Here is a 20,624-nt window from a genome sequence, read left to right as displayed (position 1 = left end):
GTCCTCCAACTGATTTTTACTCACATAGCAGTCCACAAAGTGCACTTTGCTGATCTCACGGAGGTGCACAAGATGTCCAGCCTCAGAGGATGCTACAAGCAAGGCAGGATAAACCTCGAAGCCACGACCAGCCTGTTACTGATGCACTACAGGGCTTCGGGGAAGATGCAGGAACCTCCAACAGAGGTTCAGTTCAGTTTAAGTTTCATCCCAGTGCTTTAACAGGGATTGCTCAAACAAAAGAAAGTCAAGTATAGCCTTTAAATGTTATTGCAAATCCCAGCACCTGTACAAATATCTAACCTTCTGAACTTCAAGAACTGACTTCCCATACAAGGGGCCTGCTACAGCCTGTCTGAACACATCGCAAGGATTTTCATCTCACCCATCTTGAACTGACCAATCTCAGTGTTTCAGATTTCCCTTTCATCTGACAACCCAGGAAAAGTCTGTTGACCTAGATTCCCTAAATAATTTATTACATTCTAGACTTATTATGCCCCTTCTGATTTGTCTTTTTTTGATCCAGATTCTCTTCATGTTAAATCTTCCCAGACACAGACGATCACTGGCCACCTTTCCAGCAACTCTTTCAACTCCTTTTGCAAAGTCCCTACATAAAATTCAAATAGTGCTCAATTACTTTCAGAATTTTACTGGAGTTTGAGATCTGAAGAACTTCTGTTTCAACTGAAGCATTTTGTCAAATTTAAAGGTATATCAAATAATATTTTTATTATTTTAAAAATCAGTAACATTGATCGAACTACATAAGTCAGTCTTCTGTATTGATAAAATCAAAAACTTATATTGGAAGCAGTTTCATATAGATTGAAATGCTTCACGTGGCTTAAGACTGTGCTTATATTGTTGTCTGCAACACATATTTACAAGCATTTGAAGCACTATAAATAGTTTGCAACGTGTTATGAATAACTCAGATGCTGTTTTCCAAGCTAAAATAAAGAAATATACAAGTGGGTAGTTTCACTTTTTACAGCACTCTTTGTAGCACATCATTGGCAACTACAGTCAGGACTGAGCAACACAGGTGGAAAGTGGCAGCTGTGAAATCCTGTGTCAAGCGCTGCAGCTGCAACTCCCTGGAGCAGGGAAAAGAGCAAACCTGGAGAAGAACCAGTGAGTGAGAATGGAACTGTCAACCCAAGAGCTCTGTGCACCAGGACAGCCAGCCTTGAGGTTCACCCACAGCGGCTGCTTGCCTGGCCAAGCAGAGCCCTCCTGAGACCTTAGACAGCTCCTGCTTTGAAGCACAAGGTGCACAAACAAAATCAGGTTGATTACCCTGTTCCAACAAAAGTCAGGCCTGGCCTCAAGAGGAAAGAGCATGGGACAACTTATCTGCAAAAGACTGCCTCTCTGGTAGGTGCAGACCTCCCCCAGGCTCACAGCTAAGGAGCTGCTGCCTGAGCCCAAAATCTCCATGGGGTGACCCAGAGACACTTCAGAGACACAGGATGATGAAAGTCATGTCCCACCAGCATGAACAGGAGAGTGCCCTCAACCATATCCAGTGAGAACTGAGGACAATGCAGAGAGCACAGACCCACACCAGATTCCCGGCAGGCTGATAACCACTGCCAGGCAAACTGTCACCAAGCTCAAGGAAAAGGCGGTTTCTTCCTTGCACCCAGGAAAAACAGGACTGAAGACCGTTAAATGTGTTTGGAGAACATCCAGAAAACCACAATGATCCTATAAGAACCAAGATCTCATCAGATCTCTGTTCAAATCTGCCCTCAATAAAATGCTGTTAAAGGCTTGAATTTAATTGTTATTTCTGGCAGTGCACCAAGGAGTAAAATAAAGAGGTCTATCAAGCAATGTGGAAGAAGTTACTGTATTGCAGATCACTCACCATATACCAGCTCCCCAAATGATGAAACAATCCAGTATAAATCTCAGGCTAAAATCAAGTTGAAGACCCAAAACTGGTGACTAAGCACAACATGACTTCAGGCCATATCCCCTGCAAAAAAGTGGCTGTGGGAAAAATTTAGGGAGCAGTTTTCCTTCAAAATACATGGCTGTCAGAGTCACAGAACAACCCATTCCCATCACTAAACAGTTTAAATTTTGAAAGCTTTTGTGACTATGATCAAAATAATTCAAAAAAGATGTGCATAAAGATGTTTTTATTTTCCACCACTCTAAGCGCCTTTCCATTTATGTAGCCTGTTTTACCTACCTTAATATCCGCAGTCCTAACACATACACTCCAAGAGCTAAACAAAATGGGCTACTTTTCTATAGACATTATCTACCACCACTCCTGCCTATATTCATACTGATGCTTTTACAATCCATCATAAAAGTTATACATGTTTCTCCCATAATAGAGCATTTCCCTCCATGAACTATGCACTAATGAAATTAATCTTTAAAGAAGAAATTAGATTAAGATTTCAAGCAACATTTCAGCAAAGATTTTAAAAGCTAGGCCACCAGGAAAAAAAAAAAGTTGTGGAAAATAAGTGAATTATTTAATAGCATCACCCCAGAAGGAACTTTACTGCACAACTGTAGTGAATAGAGAAGCTATTAATGATCTTCAGCTAGTTAGACACAATGAATTAGCACTTCTTTAAAAATCAATTGTGGAGCTTTCTAAAAAATACAAAATCTGAGTTTGTGAGAATCTAAAACACTACGGAAGTGTTGAAAAGTAGGCCACAGATATGCCTATTTACACAGCCCTGCAAAAGCAGGGAAATTTTCTGTCCTGTATAAAGTGCTGCTGACCTGCCTGTACTGAAATGATAATGGAAAAAAAAAGCATACGTGACATTTTGCTGGCCTGTCCACGAAAGAAAAATTATTTTGACATGTAGCACTAGATAGAAGCAGTAGAGCAAATCTCTTTTGGAATAAGTAATGTAGAACAATCTAACTAGAAAGATGAAGATATTTGCAGAATAGTGGGAAGTTATTAATATTGTAATATATTTTTAAAAAGTAAATACATTTTTTTGATCAGTCTCAACTGTTAGTTCTCTTAGAAGAATTCAAACACAAATCTTTATCCTACACCAATACTGCTCATAGGTGTCTGTGACATTGACAAGGTAACTCCCTTCAAGTAAAAGGGGATATCTTTCATTTGGAATAGCAGCCTTTTTTTGCTACTTATCTAATGAAATAAAAGGTCCTGAAGATCACAGCCTTTTGGGGGTGGTTTCTGATGTCAAAAGGAGGAGGCATAATACATGATCAATCTGTTTTTAAGACAAGTGGACACACTTGCGAACACTGCTCTTTTTCACGCATTAATAATGTGTTGATCAGAATTTTGTACACAAAAGTACTCATTCCAACAGAACAGAAAACAATCCACTTTCACAGAAGTAGAAAAACTAGATTTGTGCTATTCCCTGGGCAAACAACATCTCCACTCTGTCACTTGCAGACACTACAGAAGAAGCTCTGCTCCAGGTCTAATTCCCACCACCATCCCTTTTTCAAGCTGCTTTTGGGAAACTTCCCCAGTGTCAAAGTCAGTAAATAACTTCTGCCCACCTGCACACTTTGGTAGGTTCTCTTCTCTCCAGAGCACCCCAAGGTTCCAGGGACCTTTTTTACATGGTCTGGAGAGGAAAAAGCGTTGCAGTCTCCACCACGCTGTGGGAGGCAGATCCACCCTTCCATCAGCAGCAGTCTGGTTCTGCAAGGGAGGTTACGACCACTGCAGCAAGGACTGCTCATGCCTGTTTGGGCACTGCTGCTGTCTACCCATACTGGCATGGAGCCCTACACAAGCACCATTTGTGATCTACTTATGCTTGCTGAGAACTTGAAAGGCTGCAACAGAATTTGGTAGTTTTTCTTTCGTGTTACTGAGATGTAGCCCTCCACAAGTTAGCTGAACAAATCACCAAAGTCAGCATAATCATGGGAAGACTGTGCATCTGGGAGATGGGTGGGCTGTGCCACATCCAAATTATCTCATGGCTTACTAATGGTAAAAAGGAAAATATCTTGCTGTCTTCTCTGGGGCTGTGCAGCCCCACCCCCTTCAGCATTTGCTGTACCTCTGAACTGCTTTAATCCACTAACCAGCAGAAAGCTATTAAGCTCTTCCCTTTCCTCCTGAAGTTAATTTTTTGCTGCTTCAGTGAAATGGCACCGACACCAAAATAGCATAAAGTAAGCCACAGCAACTGGGAGCGCGAATGGGAAAGTAGCAACTCCCCCTTCTTGCGTTCAGCTTTTGCCAGCTGCAGCTTAACTATTCATTGCTATTGCTCAAGAAAATAAGTTCCACAGAAAAGGCTTTACTGCAAAGGGCTTGCCCTGTGCTAAGCAAACTGAGGACAAAGCAAACTGAGGACACAAAGTTCGTGGAGTTCATGGCAAAGCACAGGACACAAACAAAGACATGCTGGGTCACACCACAGGCCCTGTTAGCCCAGTACCCTGTCTCCACCACAGCTTCTAAGCACAGCACTGGAGAAGAGCAAGAACAGGATGAGCACATCCGCACTTCCTCCCAAGCACATGTGTGGCCTTCAATACTTTCACTGGAAGAGATTTTCTTAGACTTGCATTTGTCCACCAAATAGTCCCCAGAAGGCCTTTTCCAGGAAGAACGTGCAGAATGTTCTAGGCGCATGAAGAATGACTTCTCCCTGCTTTCAAAGTCTGTCTAACTTTTTCTTGGCTCTTTCACACTGGCAGATGAACTAGTCAAATTCTCTTCAAACCAGTCACAATTTCATGGACCACTGTGACATCATTCCTCAATCACACCTTTCCCAGTCACATGGAACATGTCACGTGGAAGCCATTCCAGGTCTCTAATAACTCATGTCACTTTTCCCCACAGTTCCTCTAGCTGCCCTATATCTTGATGGGAAAGGGAGATGAAATAGTATCTAATGCATGGACAAACCATGGATTTAGACAAGGCATAATAATGTTCTGTATCTTAATCTTTACTTTTTTCATTTCATAAGACTTGATATGCTCTCTTTAATCACTCTGAAGCACAGAGCTGATGACTTGACAGAAGTATCGTGGGTCTCAAGATCCCACGAGCAGTCAAAGTTAACCCAGAGTCCCTAGCTTTGTACAGAAAGTTCAGACAGTTTCCTGCTAGCAGAGCAAATAATTTCACATTTATCTATATAAAATGCAGGTATCTCATACTTTACTTTTAAGCAAAATCAGGAACCTAGAAAACTTGTCATAAAATCTTTGAGTTAAAATCTCCAAGTTATATGAATCACTGAAAACAAGACAGCAATAATAAGAAATCTACTTGGGACAAAAAACTGCTGAAGCACTCAACTGCAGTGAGCATGCAGGACAGAGAAGCCCTACAATTGGACTGCACATGTAACAAGGAGTTCCTTTAGGCTTTGATCTGCTAGTTATTTGAAACCACACAATGGCTGACTGAAAAAGGTACAAGATCCCAAAGGAATCAGATTCCCTGCTTCTCTGCAGCAAGCTTCTAAAGTTCCCTTTTTATAACCACCTTCACCGAAACAAATAAATCACTTCTAAGTTAAAAAAGTAAACCAAGGCATTTCCACGCAATTCCTTTCATGTCTTTCCACTGCCTCATCTAGAGTCACATGCTCAGTCCTGACCTTTCCAGATTCTCCTCTCTGCCTCACCACACTTATTCAGACTATCAAATTCATTTAGTGAAACCATCCTATCCTTTCACACTTGACTCTTTTCACAGACAAGCAGTTCATTTTCATGCAGACCCACTTTTAACTTCAAAAGGTTGCTTTGTATCTCAGCTTCTGATGTCCCTTGTTTAAAACACTTTCAAATAAGGATCTGAAAAGCGTTGTAGCTGGGAACTTTCAGCTTCGTCTCTGTCCCTCCCCAAAAAGAAAAAAAAAAATCCACTATTAAACAAAGTGAGAGGCCATGCATCCACTCAGGATTTCTGTAACTTGTCAGTAGTTGTCACAGTTCACCCATGCACATCCAAGGTCACAACCAGAGCTCAGAAAACTGAGCGCACAGCTGTGGTGGGCCTGGATCAGTCTCCTGGAGTTACCTTCAGAGTGACACTTGCTTTACCTTAGGCCTCCTGTGAAGCCATTATCTCCACTTATCCGTAGGTGGTTGGAAGGAGCCAGCCCCTCTGAGCAGGGTCAGAAGGCAGTGACAACCTAACAGACACCTGGTGACACCCCCTCCGACCAAGGCAAGAGCACAAACCCGTATCACACCATTAGCGGAGAAAGACACCCTGCAAACACATTTGTTCCTCACGCCAGTGCACACAAAAAACAGCACTGCAAAACTGAGCTGTGTGGGTTATTTCACACCACGCCAAATGATTTTCCTTTCCTTTCCAGCGGCTCAGACCACTGCACTGCCCCAGGCGGGCGCTGGCCCCCTCCTCTAACAGCAGCACCCAACACCCTCCACACAGCTGATACCACACCATGAACCATCAAGAGCACTTTTTACCCATTCTGAGATGCTTCAGCAATCATGTGAAAACAATTTAATTAACAAGATTATATGCAAACTCATAAAGTAATTAGGTGAAAAGACAGGGCAGAAACTTTGCCAAACTTACATCTTTTAAGCACACCTAGAAGCTACATTTGTGTCACAGCAAACTACCATAAAAATTCATGTAGTGGCTCTATTAATCAAAGCATTTTTCACTTAGAGACCCAAAATACAGGAGAATACTTGTTCATAGCTCATTTCAGAACCATTTTCCATTTAAAATATTTATAACTTAGTAATTTCAGGTGAGAAAACCATACTGAAAAGAGTAGTATATTACACTACATTTCTCATTAATTTCCCTGTGAAACATCTGAATCTCCAAAAAATCTGACTTTTAACTTAATTATGCACAATTTGGACACTCCAGAGTCAGGAATTCAGATCTGAATTCCATCTAGTCACTCACAAAACCTTTATAATGAAAACACATTATAATCATACTCTTTTCTTGCTAGAACAGACAAAAAGGCACTACCGTAATTTTTAAAACCACATTTGAATCCCAAGGGGGTTTGTTTGGGTTTTTTTGCACTAGATTTTTCTACCATAAAACTTACTAGACACATTTCTATCAGAACACCTTCAGCAAGGCATCCAGAAATGCAGTGAGTTAAAATGCAGCAGCTGTTTCCTACTTACTCTCCTCAGATTTTAAGTACAGGAATTTTACCTAGCTCTAATACAGAGAACTACCACAGATCTTTAGAAGAAGGGGAAGACTGAGTTCTTCAGCATAAGCCTCTGCTCCCATCCCCTTGAATCTAAATGGAAACACAACAATTAAAAGCGTCACTGATTTTAAATAAATTTTACTTTCTTACATTAGACACTGTATCAAAACCACAGCAGTTAAAAAGTCAAACGATTTTCCAGCTGGCTGCTACATACATTGAAAAACAAGACCAGTTTCAAGATAATAACATGTCCTTTGTATTAAAATACTGGTCAAGCTGCTGACAAGGAGACAAATTAGTTTTTAAACCATTAGTATACACTCACATAAAATTAAAAACAGTTCCATGGAAGGAAATTTGGATAACCGTGATATGCCTCTTCCAGCACAATACTTCTCTTTGATTTTTTGAGAAGTTATTAAAATTGGACTATCTCAGCTTGCTGGAAATTCATTTATCCATTATTACAATATACAGTTAATGCAGGAGATTAGATTAGGTTTTGACAAGTCTTTTACACTTCTCAGGGCAGCACTGCTATTTCTGCCTAGGTTGGTAACTTTATCTACCAGCTAACCTTTCTGGTGTTGACAATGTGCAATTAACAATTTTTTTCCCTTCCCCCTGATTCCCATCCCACTGCAGAGGATGCTGTTGCAGTGACACACATCCCAGCTCCTCCTGGCAGCCTGGTCCAGCACCAGCCCCAAAGCACTTGCTGTGCCCCCACACATGGCTCCCTTTCAACATCTCACAAGACTTGGCAACAGCAGCAAAACAGAGCAGCCTCGAAATGGAGGAGGCCATCACCTAATGAAACATGACTAACAGGACTGCTGACTGTCCAAATATTTAACTGCTCTCCAATGCTGCGGGTCAGATGGGTTAATCAAATAAACTTACATATCCGGAGGGACTGCCCATTATTTGTGTTTTCTTTAAGTCCTTATCTGACTTTAGACTCTGAAAAACTACCAGGCTGTGAGCAACTGTGAATATCTGCACATAAAACCTAACAAAGAGACACCAGAGCTCTCCCTCATGAGCTGAAAACATGTTCTTAAAAAAAAAAAAAAAAAAAAAAAAGGTAGTTTTGCTGAATAATATGACAACTCTCTTCAGCACACAAAAGCAGCACATGCTGATGGGAACTGACAACACCTACACCAGGTACCTGGAAATATAACCCATGTCACAGCACACAGTTGCAAGTGGGACTCTAACACACATCTCTCCCAGACTTAACCATTAAAACTCATCAGAACAAAAAAATGCCAATACAGATGGACAAAGTAGATGCAAAGTGTTTTCAGTGTATGACAATGGAAATGAAAATAAAGCTAGGATTAAAATATAGCTTAGTTTCACTGATTTCTAAGAGCATTTGTCTCCATTCAACAGGAATTTATGCACCATTTCAACCTGATAAGAATTTAATTTTAGGTAATAAAGCTTTACAAATTGAATTCAAAGGGGAAAAAAAAACCCCAGCATTTCCCAATTATTTCCAGAGCTCCACAACTACAGACTTCAACTAAAGGAACACGGAAAGCTGTCACTATAAAAGCAAAGCTAACGTGACCTCTGGATACAGTGGCACTAGCAAGCAGCTATAATAAAAATCAATATTAATTCCACACATTTCTGTTTTGAAAATAAAGCAATGAAATTCCCTCACACCCACCTGCCACAGGGACACAACTCAGACCAACTTCGTCAAAGAGGATTTTTAAAGTCTTTCTATGGGCATGTAATGGATTCCAAGACTGAACGTGCACTGAATGTTCAGTGAACCAAATAATTTTTAATAGATTCCTCAGGGGAGTTTTTTTTATATTTTTAAATCACTCTAAGACCTTGGAATGACAACCTGATTCAGAGGCAAAGAAAGGCTGCTCATGAGGTGGGGTATTGTGTTTCTTCTGGGTTCTTCCCAAAAGAATAACAATCATGTCTGTTATGTGGACTTTAATATGTACTTCAGAAATGTCTTCATTTCTACAAGACTTAAACTTTTTAAATTGCTTTTCAAAGCATATACAGAGGAATTCTGAAGTTCCTCCCTGCAGAAATACTACACACCAAGTATAGAAAGCTGATCTAACAGAAAGGTGTGATGAACTAAAAGCTGGAATGAGGCAGCTCACCTCCTTCAGCCACAGCTGCGAAGAGGTACATGATAGACAGCATTAACAAAACCATCAGGCCCTTATACAAAATACCCTAATGTAGCACAAATAAGATCAATTTTCACATTTCAGATTAATGAAATCTCTCCCCTCCCCAGGCCCCTCACACTCATGCCCACCTTAACAGCAAGGCCCTATGACATGATGGCAGATTCAGCACGAGAAGCAACCACCCCTTGAAAGAGGGAATTTTTCCAGCTGTATGATTAAGTACGTAGGAAAACAAGACGAGGAGCCTCGAGCGCTGCCGTTGTTAGTGTGATTTCAGCAGGATTAGGCAGAGCACGATGGAGGAAAAGCCTCAGACAATGAGTCCTTTCATACACCAGAAACAAAAACTACCGTTAATCACACCCACGATTCAGTTTCTTCCACTAATTCCTAATCAGACATCAACAAATAAAGCAAAACACTTATTCTTGTTTGAATTCTATGAAATAAAAACAAATGAAAGGAAGTGATCAGCCCGTGCTGTAAAACTGTCGTTGCCTCTCCACCTCCTGATGGACAGGGAGCTGAGACAGGCATGAATAGCTGGGAAAGGAGCTTTTCCATAAAGCCCGTCCATAGAGAAGCCCAGAGTGGAAGAGTGCTGCATTAACAAAGAGGAGAAACTTCAAAAACCAAGAGACAAATTCAGTCAAAACCCTCCTCTGTACAAAGAGAGACCCTGCACCACAGTCATTAGAAAAAAACATCTGGTACACCACTTTGATTTTCTACATTAGTCACTGGACAGAAACAAAGCATCTTTTTTCCAAAAGCAGTAAATAATTGCAAATCCACTTCTACGCATAACCTATCATTTATCACCTCATCAGCGACTGCTTGAGGCTGACAGAATTAAACACTCAAAATCAGGCGTTTCTGTTAGAAGTAATAATTACATTGTTACTACAATATACAGTAAAAATATAAACAAATCTGTCTGGCAATATTTTTATCCACTCTCACTGAAGTATCACTAGACTCTAAATAGGCAAAATTATAATAATAGTCACAAAAAAAAAAATAAGAGAAAAACACACCACACCACCAAAAAAATCCACTTCCACCGAAGTATAGCTAATTTCAATTTAAAATTTACCTACAGGCAAAAATACATAAATGATTAGCATTATAGTGTTTATTTTAATTACACTGTGCAACAAAAATCCAAGAGCCTGATAACTCCCTTCAGATACTAAGAAAGCCAATATTCCAGAGCTTATATTCCACTTATAACCTACACAGTAATGTCAGGCCATCCTATGCCTCAAATGCCAAAGCCAGCATTTCTTGTTGCATCTAAAACTAACATGCAAGTATCAGCTCAAAGAAAAACACGGGGGAAAACAAAAAAAAAGGCAAAAAGGAGGTCAGGAGATCCTTCACCTGCTCCTTCTAGACAACACTTAAGAGCATCAAAAATTCACTGGTCTTCAAAGCTCAACTCTTCAAAGTTTAAAAGGGGAAAAAATACATCTCTTTAATTCAAGCTTACATTTACAAATGCTTTCCAGCAATGTAACTGCTGTGTAATGTATTCTTTAACACCGTACAACTCATGGTGCCTACCCTGAACACTCAATGATCTAAGCAAACAAAACACAATTCATGATTTTTAGTGTGCTAAAGATGTTTTTCGTCATTGCAGTCAAGTCGCTGATCCCAGCAACTCTGTGCAAGTCATTTTAAAACAAATGTCTGCCCATCTACCTTGATGGTTCTGGCGGATGAAGAAGCCTTTGATCACTCTTCAGCAAAACACTCTGTGTCCTAAAGGATGCCCAGCTCTCTGACAGCAGGCTGGGGGATCACTAGAAGAGCATGACAGCCGGCTGCCATGCAACGCTTCAGAACTCTTCCTTTTTGTAATTAATTATGCTCCTTATTTCTTCCACAGACGTAAGAAAGAGACTGGCATGGAGGTAAGTTGTAGCAACACACTTTATTATCCTGTTTACGAAGAAGCTGCTTCAGGTAAGAGCCCTGGTAGGAGCCAAGCACAGTTCCCAGCAGTACCAGCCTGCTCCCAGAGAGCTGCTGGGGTTTTGTGGAGGTGCACAAGCTGCACCTTCTGTGGACTTCTCCTGGGCACATCCCAGAGGTGCCCCTGGCCACCACAGCCTTGGCCAAACCCCCAGCCAGCCAGGGAAATCAGCAGCAAAGGCTGCAAAGCAAAGCGAGATGTTCACTGCCAGGAGGAGCCAACACCTCCATGGTAAGGACAGCCCCAGCGTGGGGGCAAAGAGAGTCCAAACTCACTTCATCCAAAATCCAGCTGCAAGTAACAGAGACACTTTGCACCCACCCAAAACCAGCTGCTGAAATCACAGCCATGCTACAAGCTCTCCCCGTCTTGGCCTGGCTGAGGGAAGTAGGATCCAGCACTTACTGATCTGTGTTAAAATGAGCCCTCTGCAATGGGACAGACCCCAGGAAATTAGGCTAATTGACAGCCTACTCTAAAATGTTTTTTTGGTTTTTTTTTCCCCAAGCCAAAAGGCCTCAAATGAGTGCATTACCTTAACCAAAAGTATAAAGTTTAGTTTTACAGGATGCAAAGACATAGCAGAATCCAGAAAAAACACAAACCAACAAGAGGTGTTAGCCAGACAGACTTCCATCTCACAAGTATACTAAAGGAGAAAAAAACTTTCCTGCGAAAGTTTATAATCCTACCTCTGTGTCAAGAGGCAGAATTGAAGCCGTAACACCATAAAATCTGCTGAAATACTTGTGTCCCCAAGAGTAATTCTTTAAATCTGTATTTTATTAATGAGAAGCTACTCATGAACAAGGCTACAGCAAGGAGACATTCAATATCTAAAATTCTTGTTCAAAAATACATGCTTCATCCTGAGGTTAAGTACAAGTTTACAAGTATTTTTTTTTTACCACATAACACAGGCGTTAGCATACACAGACTGTAAAGGAATTTTGGTGGTGCCAAAGTAGTCTCAACAAAACCACTGAGAATATATATTACAAAATTATTTCTACGCCTTCTAGTTCATAGGTTTAAGAGGCCAATTTTCTTTGTTTATGGTAATTATGTTTCATATTTCACTGAACTTTGACATGATAAATGTATTGGATTTTGTGTGCATCTTCTAGACAATTTGTGTAATCTTGCAGATTTTGTAGTACAAGTAGTTAAAATACAATGGACAGTACATTCATAAATTACGGATTTTTCCTTAAGGTAAAAGAATTACTATTGATTCTGCAACAACTGAACCTTTGATCAAATTTGGTGAAACAAATGTTACTTACTATGATATAAACAAACATAACTCCTTTGCATTTGAAGAAAACAGTAGTTTGTAAAAAGGGAACAACTCCATCTAAAAACAAGGTCACTTTTTTCTCATTTGCCCCATCTCACATTTTTGAAGTATGTAACACCTCAACACAGTCTTAACTCACTGTGTCCAAAAGGCTCCCTTGCCATTTCTATGGTTATTCTTCAAGACAAAAGATCAGAAGCACAGTATTTGCCAAGTAAAATATGTATCTTTTTTAAATATGCAGCCTAAAATCCAAACACTAGACTAGCCTTTTTCATACTTCTCAGATCTAATTTATCTTCCCGATTAACTATTCTATCAAAATACATCTAGGGAGAAGAAAATTTAATACATTGATATAACAATTACCAAAACTCCTCCAGAAAAACAGACGCTGATCATCCCACTTCTTTACATACTCAGAAAACTCTCTAGAAAAATGATGAGTTTTCCAAAACACTGTAAGGTCTAATTTTGTGAGGAAATCTAACAGAATAATCAAGTACCATCCCATGAATAACTTCCTGCTCCTACAGAGAGAAAAGATATTACAAAGCTCAAGTGCCTGACTGCCTTCAGCAGCAAGGATGACACATGAGAGAAGAATCCATACACAGGAGGGATAGAAAAGCAACCCTGCTCTGTGGATCTCATAAAATAGAACAGATGTTATTCTTTGTATACACACATGCAATCCAGTGTTAAACACAGCACTCGCAGGAGGAGGAGAAAAAAAAAATGGAAGAGAGGCCTATGAAGCTAACAGATAATTCCTCTCCATGGTCAAGCACTTGTATGCTTTGTTTGGTTTCAAGTGATGACCGGATTTCCAGCACTGCTTTTGAAAGAACAATGCCACATGCCTGGCCTTCATGCTTTTTCTCCATTCAATTTCATGTGACAACTCCAAACTTTAAACTTCTTGTGCCAACCTAAATAATTCCTCTTTCTCAGTAACACTGGAAGAAAGTACTTACCCACTTGCCAGCTGCAGCTGAGATTTTGTGCCAAGAAATAAATGTCTTTTGGACAGGTTGTAAACTGGAAGCTTCTACACCTGCTAAAGGACATAAGAATGGGAGCATCCTATTCCTTCCCAGATTAATGGTATTGCTCTATTTTAGTTACACAGTGGATTGCACTTGATTAAAGCATCCAAACAGCTTCCTCTGAGTACAGTGCCCAGATATTAGGAGATACTTTTGTCAATTTTGATCTCAGCCAGGCTTTTTATAAGCACTGCTTCCATCCTCTGCTCTAAAAACCCTAATTTATCTCTGTATTTCCGATCTTTAGAATAAAGTTCTCAGATAATAGAGTCTTTGAAGGAGCAAGACCTGTTTCGCCCTTTTTTCCTGCTAAGGCACAGGTGTATAAACACTGTGCGCACACTGACATTAAATAGCAAGTGCTCCAGCTTTCCCTACTTGGCCTCCTTTCACAGTCCCAGGAGGCTTCAACCTTTCTACAGACAGCAAACACTTGCAGGCACTGGTCACTAAGCTCTCATGATCAACATAAGGCGAAGACCAAGGCATCTTTCCCACTGCCCAGAAAGATGATGATTAAGAGAGAGCAGAAGGGACAGGCTTTGTGGCAGAATGACTAAATTAGAAATTAAAAGAAGTTGAGAATAGTTTAAAGTCTTCTATCTAGGGCCAAGTCCATACTGGATTTCTCTTCCTCCTCGTGTTGAGTGGCTCCTAGGTTCCTTAGCTTTGCAGGGTGGGATTCCCCACAGGTTTCATCAGGCGCCCCAGTATCCAAAGGTAATACACACACATACATGTGTGACAGACAGTGTAGCAGTACATCCCTACACTTCACTTTTCCTTCTCCTCCCAGCTCACACAGGCTTCCCAAGGGCAAGATTTTACTGCCTGTTACCATGTTCTGTTTTTTTAGGGGGCTCTCCAAAGCTCTGTGAAGCTTCTCATAATGACAGTGTCAAAGGCATGAATAAAACCTGTGTTGTTGCAGTGAAAAGTGGCCTTTTCCTCTCTAACCAACAATCGTGAACCCCTTTCCCATGCTGACCATTATAACATTTTCATTTTGGCAGTGAACTGAATTTTATGTTCACAAAAATGCTGCCAAAATGCCAGTTAAAAAAATTCAACTAATATGAATACGTAAAGATGAACATGTATACTGCTAAAAAGCCAAGTACTCTCTCCCATAAACAAAAATTGAACCAACGTTAGTAAACACACATGAACAAATGATGATGAGGTACATTAAAAGAAATGTACATCTCAAAATAAGCATCAGTACCATGAACTTCATTTTAATGTAAGAGTAGTTACATCTATCACCTTCACAAATAGAGCCAAGCAATGCTTGTTCCCCTTCCTCATTAAAGCTCTACAACTGGTACCTCCTGTATGCCCACATGCACCATTTCATTAAGCTCACTTGACATTAGATGAAAAAAGAGTACAAGAAAATTGCATATTCCCTGCCTAAAGTAAACTTGTCATTTAAGCCTTGTGTATAGATAGAATTTGATATAGCACTGGCGCAGTGAGTCATTCGTCAGTTTTAGAGTTTGTACGACAGTATTCTTACATATGTTTTGCAATACTTTCCAGTTCGCTAGCACCCCATGTAATTACAAGTTTTTACTGGAAAGGAAGCATATATTTTGGGTTTGAACACTGCACTAAGATCTGTAGAAACAACGCTTACTTTTATGGTCAGATTTTGAGCAGAAGTAAATCCACAGAAGGAACCCTCACATACTGTATGAAAGATTAAAGTTGAATCATTACTTTTAAAGGAGAGCAAGCAATGATGGAGAGCATCACAAATATTTCTCAGTTAATTACTCCAAACATAAACATAAGCAAGTCTCCTGTCAGTTTCCTTCAAAAGCTGTTTCATAGCTATGTAAGTTAAAACTGCATTCATTCAGAACACTATATAAAACAGCCAGTAGCTACTACAAGTGCTTTACTTGAAATTAAAAGATGATTTCACATCTTTCTGTACTGGGGCAAGATATCACACTAAAAATTTTCCCTACTGTCTTTCCTCCACCTTTTAAGTTGCAAAACAGACATGAGTAATTTAACTCTCAACTGTAGTTTCTAAGAAGCACTAAAAAACACTGAAACAGAAAGATTTGTCCTGATTAATACTACTAACAAGATCAGCTCAGACTCAGGCTATCATGGGGTGGCATCCAGCTCACTCAAACACTTCACAGGAAAGCCAGAAATTCTTCAACAGGCACAAGTCCCAGTTTAACTTGCAAACAGCCACAGGTTTACTGTTTAGGAAAACTTCTTCAGTCTCTTAAAGCTGGTTATTATTAGTATTCCTTCCCCCTATCTAAACTCACATCAAATGGATCTACTGAATTGTACATCTCCTGCTATCTCATAAAAAGCTGGAGAGAAAAAGCACCCTTTGCCCAATTAGAGTCACCTGGTTAAGATTCAAGAATGGGCAGCAACAACTCAGTGGTTTTTTCCTCCCAACTGCATATACTATGACCTACAAGAAACATTTTCTGCTTAAAAGTAATGCTTAAATGGAGATCTATGGCCGAACATTATCACAAGGATTGCACTTACTTGACAGTCTGCTATTAGCCAACTCCATTATCGCTATTTGCAGTTTTTAAATGTACAGATTCAGAAGTAACTGTACAAAGCCTCCATTACAAGTGGATTTATGGAAAGCCACAGCAATAATCATCTTCATTAGGCATATCTGCCCACAGTCCTGCATTATGTGGACACAAAGAGGAAAACATTTCTTCTCCGTTACCCACAAGCTTAGATCTTCTTCTTTATAATCACAAGCTTTGACTGTCTTCTCTGCTTTTGCCAATGAACAATTATCTCACATTCCCAAAAGCAGGACTTAGTTTAAAAAAATAAAATTAAAAATACCTGCATACCTCCCAACCCACAACCAATAAACAATGCAGGACGGCTTCTACTTTGATTTTCCAGGAATTGACACTTTCATGGGCAACGTGAATGAGAAGAAAATGTTGTCTGTGGCTTCTACTATTTTGCTAATGGCCCCAACCAGTATGCAGCCAAGACATATTCATGGACACGCAAATGCAAAGAAAAGGGCTGATGGCAATGTTTGTAACTAAACTGAATATAAAAATCTCTTCATCTGAAGTTATGTGTTAACTTTTTGGCCATAAGCTGTTTTAACCCCTTCACATATGTGGCCATGTTGCATCCTATTTCAAAACCTAGACATAGGCTAAGAAACTTGCACATTACGATGGTTGGTTAAAGGCAGAAGCTGAGAACTTAAATAATTCAACACTGTCACCCACCACACACTCAGATCACAAACTGGCTGCTTTGCCACCAGATTTTACTCTTTGCTTTCGAAGTTCAGATTGCTGATCATGCGCTTCACAGTACGGATATCTATTACTCCTACGTCCTCAGTATCACAGCAAACCACCACAGAAGAAATAATAAAATCAGGATTAAAGTACACTTGTTCCTTCCATAAAACCAACCTCGTGAGCCATGCATTTCCTGCATTATCATAATGAATGCAATGGACTTTATTTAAAAATCTGTTTTCAAAGACTAACTGGCAGTCTTGGAACAATCACCCAGCAACCAGACACAGAGGTAAGTCATTTTCAACACAGGACCTTAGTAATCTTAAATTAAATTTGTCATTTCCCTAGCATTTACCTTGAAAAATGAACAAAGGTGGTTACAGAAACAGCGTAAGGAAACTCTATTTACTCACTGTCCCTGCACAAGTTAGCTGCCTTCAGAGATCTCTAAACCAACAAATATTCAACTGAAGCTTTGATTATCCAGTTATCGTCAGCCCAAATCACTTTTTACAGCTCAGTCCTAAACCTGACAAGAGAATATTGCATTTGATACTGACAATACGGCTTTATTTGGTTACATGTGAAATAAACACGAAACTCCAAAACGCTTCAGAACAGCTGCCCCAGTCAGTCTCCTGGAAACAGACCACATCTTTCCCACACAAGAGGTTCGCGGGAACAGACCTTTAACAGCGCGGAAATACTTTCTTTCATCGAATTTAATTTACGCCAGCTATTTGAACTGCTTGAAGTTGGGTCTTAACAGTTTGTGGGTGCAGAAGCCACCGCGAAGGAAAACGCACCCGCCCACCGCCTTCGCCTCCCGCTCGCCCCGGGCTGCCTGCGCCCACCCCGCGCCGCTCCACGCGAGCCCGCCCGCCCCCCCGGGTGTCCCGCGGGGGAGCGCTGCCCGCCCCGCCGGCACCCCCGACCAGGCAGGCGGCACAACAGGTTGCGGAGGCGGCTCGGGGCAGGAGCCGGCCCCGGGGAGGCTGCAGCCGCGCTCCCCACGGAGGGCGGACGAGGGGAGACCGCGATGAACACCCCCATCCCCAGCCCGGCCTGGGGAGCTGGCACCCCGGGAGCAGCGGCGGAGCTGCTGCCCGCTCCCGCCGGGGGCCCTTTGTTCTCACCACCCAAGACGCCGCCGCCCGGCAGCCCCGCGCTCTCCCAGGCGGCGGCTCGCCCCACCGGGGGGGAAAGGCGCGGTCTGCCGCCCCCCGCTGCAGCGCCCTCCCTCGCTCCCTCCTCCCGCCGCAGAAACGGCCGGCGCCAGCCGCGGGAAACGCTTCGGGCCGCTGCCGATCGCCCCGCGCCTCGCACACGGCACAGGCACCCCCGCCCGGGACGCCCCACGGCGCTCAGCGCTGCGCCCCGCGGGGCGCGACCCCTCTCCCCCGAGCCCACCGCCAGAAGTGCGCCCGCCGGGTCTGCCCCGAGCGCCGCAGCCCGCCCGGGAAGGTCACGCCGCGGCGGCAATCCCCGCGCCCCCGGCACCGCGGCGCCGGCAGGTGCCTGGCTGCCCCCCGCCGACCCAGGGAGGCTCCGCCGGGTGCAGCCGGTGGCCGCCGGAAAACCGCGTGGCGGCCCCAACGGATGGTAGAGGGGCTCCGGTACCGCACGACGGCCCCCACGGGGCATCCGGGGCGGCGGCGGGGCCGAAGCGGGCGACGGGGCCATCGCTCGGGGGCCGCGATCCGCGGGGCTCAACAGGCGGCGGAGTTTGGCGGCTCCCAGGGAGACGATTTCGCCGTGTCGGTAGCCGGACGCGGGGCTGAGGAGGGAGAGGCGACGCAGCCGAACCACTTACCGGGGCTCCGGGGCTCCGCCGTCCGCATGCTGCCTCCGGGCGCCGCGCGAGAACCCGCTCCGCTCCCCGCCGGCAGCTCCGCTCCGCTCGCTCCTTCAGCCGCCGCCGCGCGGGACCGCGCTCCGCGCGCGCCGCCGCCAGCCCGCCCACGCCGGGGCCGCGCGCCGCTCCCGCCCCGCCGCCAGCCCAGCCCAGCCCTGCCCTGCCCGCCCCGCCGCCGCCACCTGCCGCCCGCGGGCTCACCTGGGCTGCGCTGCGCTGGGCCCCCGCTGCCGTGCTGGGCCCCGCGGCAAGGCGAGGCGCTGCTGCCGGCCGAGTCCTGCTCCGTTCTACCGCGGCCTGCGCCGCGCTGCCGCCCGCCTCGCCTGCCGAGTCGGCCCGGAGCCGGCGGGCAGGGCCCGCCCCGGCCAGGTGTGGGCGGGGGAGGGCGGGGGGCGGCCCGGTAGGGAGGGCGAGGGCGCGGCCGGGGCCCGGGGCGGGCGCTCTGGAGGCGCCGCCGGAAGGAGCCGGGCTGGCAGCTGGGGCGCCCCGCCGCTCTGCTCAGCCGGCGGCCGGGAGAAGGGGCTACAGCCCAACCGAGACTCGAACGGGCCCCTCTGCCCGCGCCCGGTACCTCCGCTCTTAAGCCCGGGTCGCAGAGCGGGTCAGACCCGAGATGGCGGGGGTGGCCCCCGTAGGTGCGAGGAGCGGCGGACGGGTTGCAGAATGGAGCCCTCCCCGCGGGTCTCCTCGGCGGCCCCGGGTGAGGTGAGCGCCGCGCTGGGACCTGTTGCGGGCTGTGATGGTTTGGCCGTGGCGTGGCTGCCCGCGGTGTTTCAGCCCGTGCGCTCGCCCAGCGCTCTGCTGCTCGTTTACTCCGTCAGCCCCTCCTGCTTCCCCGTCCAGAGCCCTGAACTGAGAAATTAAACTGAAACGTATTTTCTGCGGGCTTTTGAGACGCTGGAAGGGTTAAGTCAGGCAGGCCCTTGCACCGGGTGTGTTGGTGCTCTTTGGCTCCTTGCCCAGCCCTTCCTAAGAGCCGGGGTTGCGTCAGCACGGGCAACACCGCGGTGTTGGGCAGTTTCGCCCTGCTGCCGTTCTCTGCGCACCGTCTCTGCTGGGGTCACTGAGGCATTTCCCACGGCATTTTGATTTTTTTTTTCCCCCTCTGCGGTCTCCAGGATTTCTCCTCGTGTGTGGTAATAGTATTCCTTTGTGGATCTTTGGCCGTTATCATCTCATCTTCTCCAGCCAGGGTGCTGGTAGGAGCCAAATAGTTTGTAGAGGTTCTTCCTCTGTCCTGGCATTGTTGCCTCAAGCACTCTTAGGAGCACTGGACTTCACACTATTGAATGTGATGCCTGGCCCCTCATGTGTCACTTGCCTTGGCTCTAAACCGAGTACCGAAGGCCAGTTTTGTACCCCTGCCACACCACAGGAAGCTCTGGCACCTAAAGCCTTTGGTTCTGGGGATATTTTCCTTCCTACACGGTATCCAGATATTGCTGCAAAACAGCCCTTCTGTGCATTACACAGTGAGGCCACGGAGCTTAGAGTAAGTGGCGCTGGCTGAATGCCACACAGCACTGCCAAAGTGCCCATGGGCTCCACTCTCTGTGTTAAAATTTGGATCTGCTTCAGGATGCTCTGGAGCGCAAGACCATGGGGAAGGGAAGGCGGGAGATCCCTGCTCCAGAGAGGGATTCACAAAGCTGCCAGAGCCCCAGCTTACGTAGCAGCCATGTTGGCAAGTTTAAGTGGGGTCATGTCTACTCAACCCTCATTCATTTTATGTATAAGCAACAGGTTGTTGAAGCTTGCTTGAAAAATTGAAGATATGTGACTTGTTCCTTTACTAATCTT

General features: G+C 44.2%; 1 protein-coding gene across 2 annotated transcripts in view; it reads right to left on the bottom strand.

Moving 5' to 3' along the window:
* Positions 1 to 19,137, bottom strand: part of PTPRF (protein tyrosine phosphatase receptor type F) — a 376,749-nt gene extending 357,612 nt beyond the window's left edge. Inside the window, exon 1 of one of the 2 annotated variants that reach the window (XM_058842176.1) lies at positions 19,026 to 19,137. The gene's annotated coding sequence lies outside the window, so the exon portion shown is untranslated. Of the gene's footprint in view, positions 1 to 18,782; positions 18,921 to 19,025 lie in introns of those variants that run through there. The other variant, XM_058842175.1, reaches the window with a different exon arrangement.
* Between the last annotated feature and the right edge of the window lie 1,487 nt (positions 19,138 to 20,624).

The sequence above is a fragment of the Poecile atricapillus genome, chromosome 7 (genome assembly GCF_030490865.1).
Source record: "Poecile atricapillus isolate bPoeAtr1 chromosome 7, bPoeAtr1.hap1, whole genome shotgun sequence".
Lineage (NCBI taxonomy): Eukaryota > Metazoa > Chordata > Aves > Passeriformes > Paridae > Poecile > Poecile atricapillus.
The sequence above is the reverse complement of the archived record's forward strand: the minus strand, read 5'-3'. Positions and strand labels throughout refer to the sequence as shown.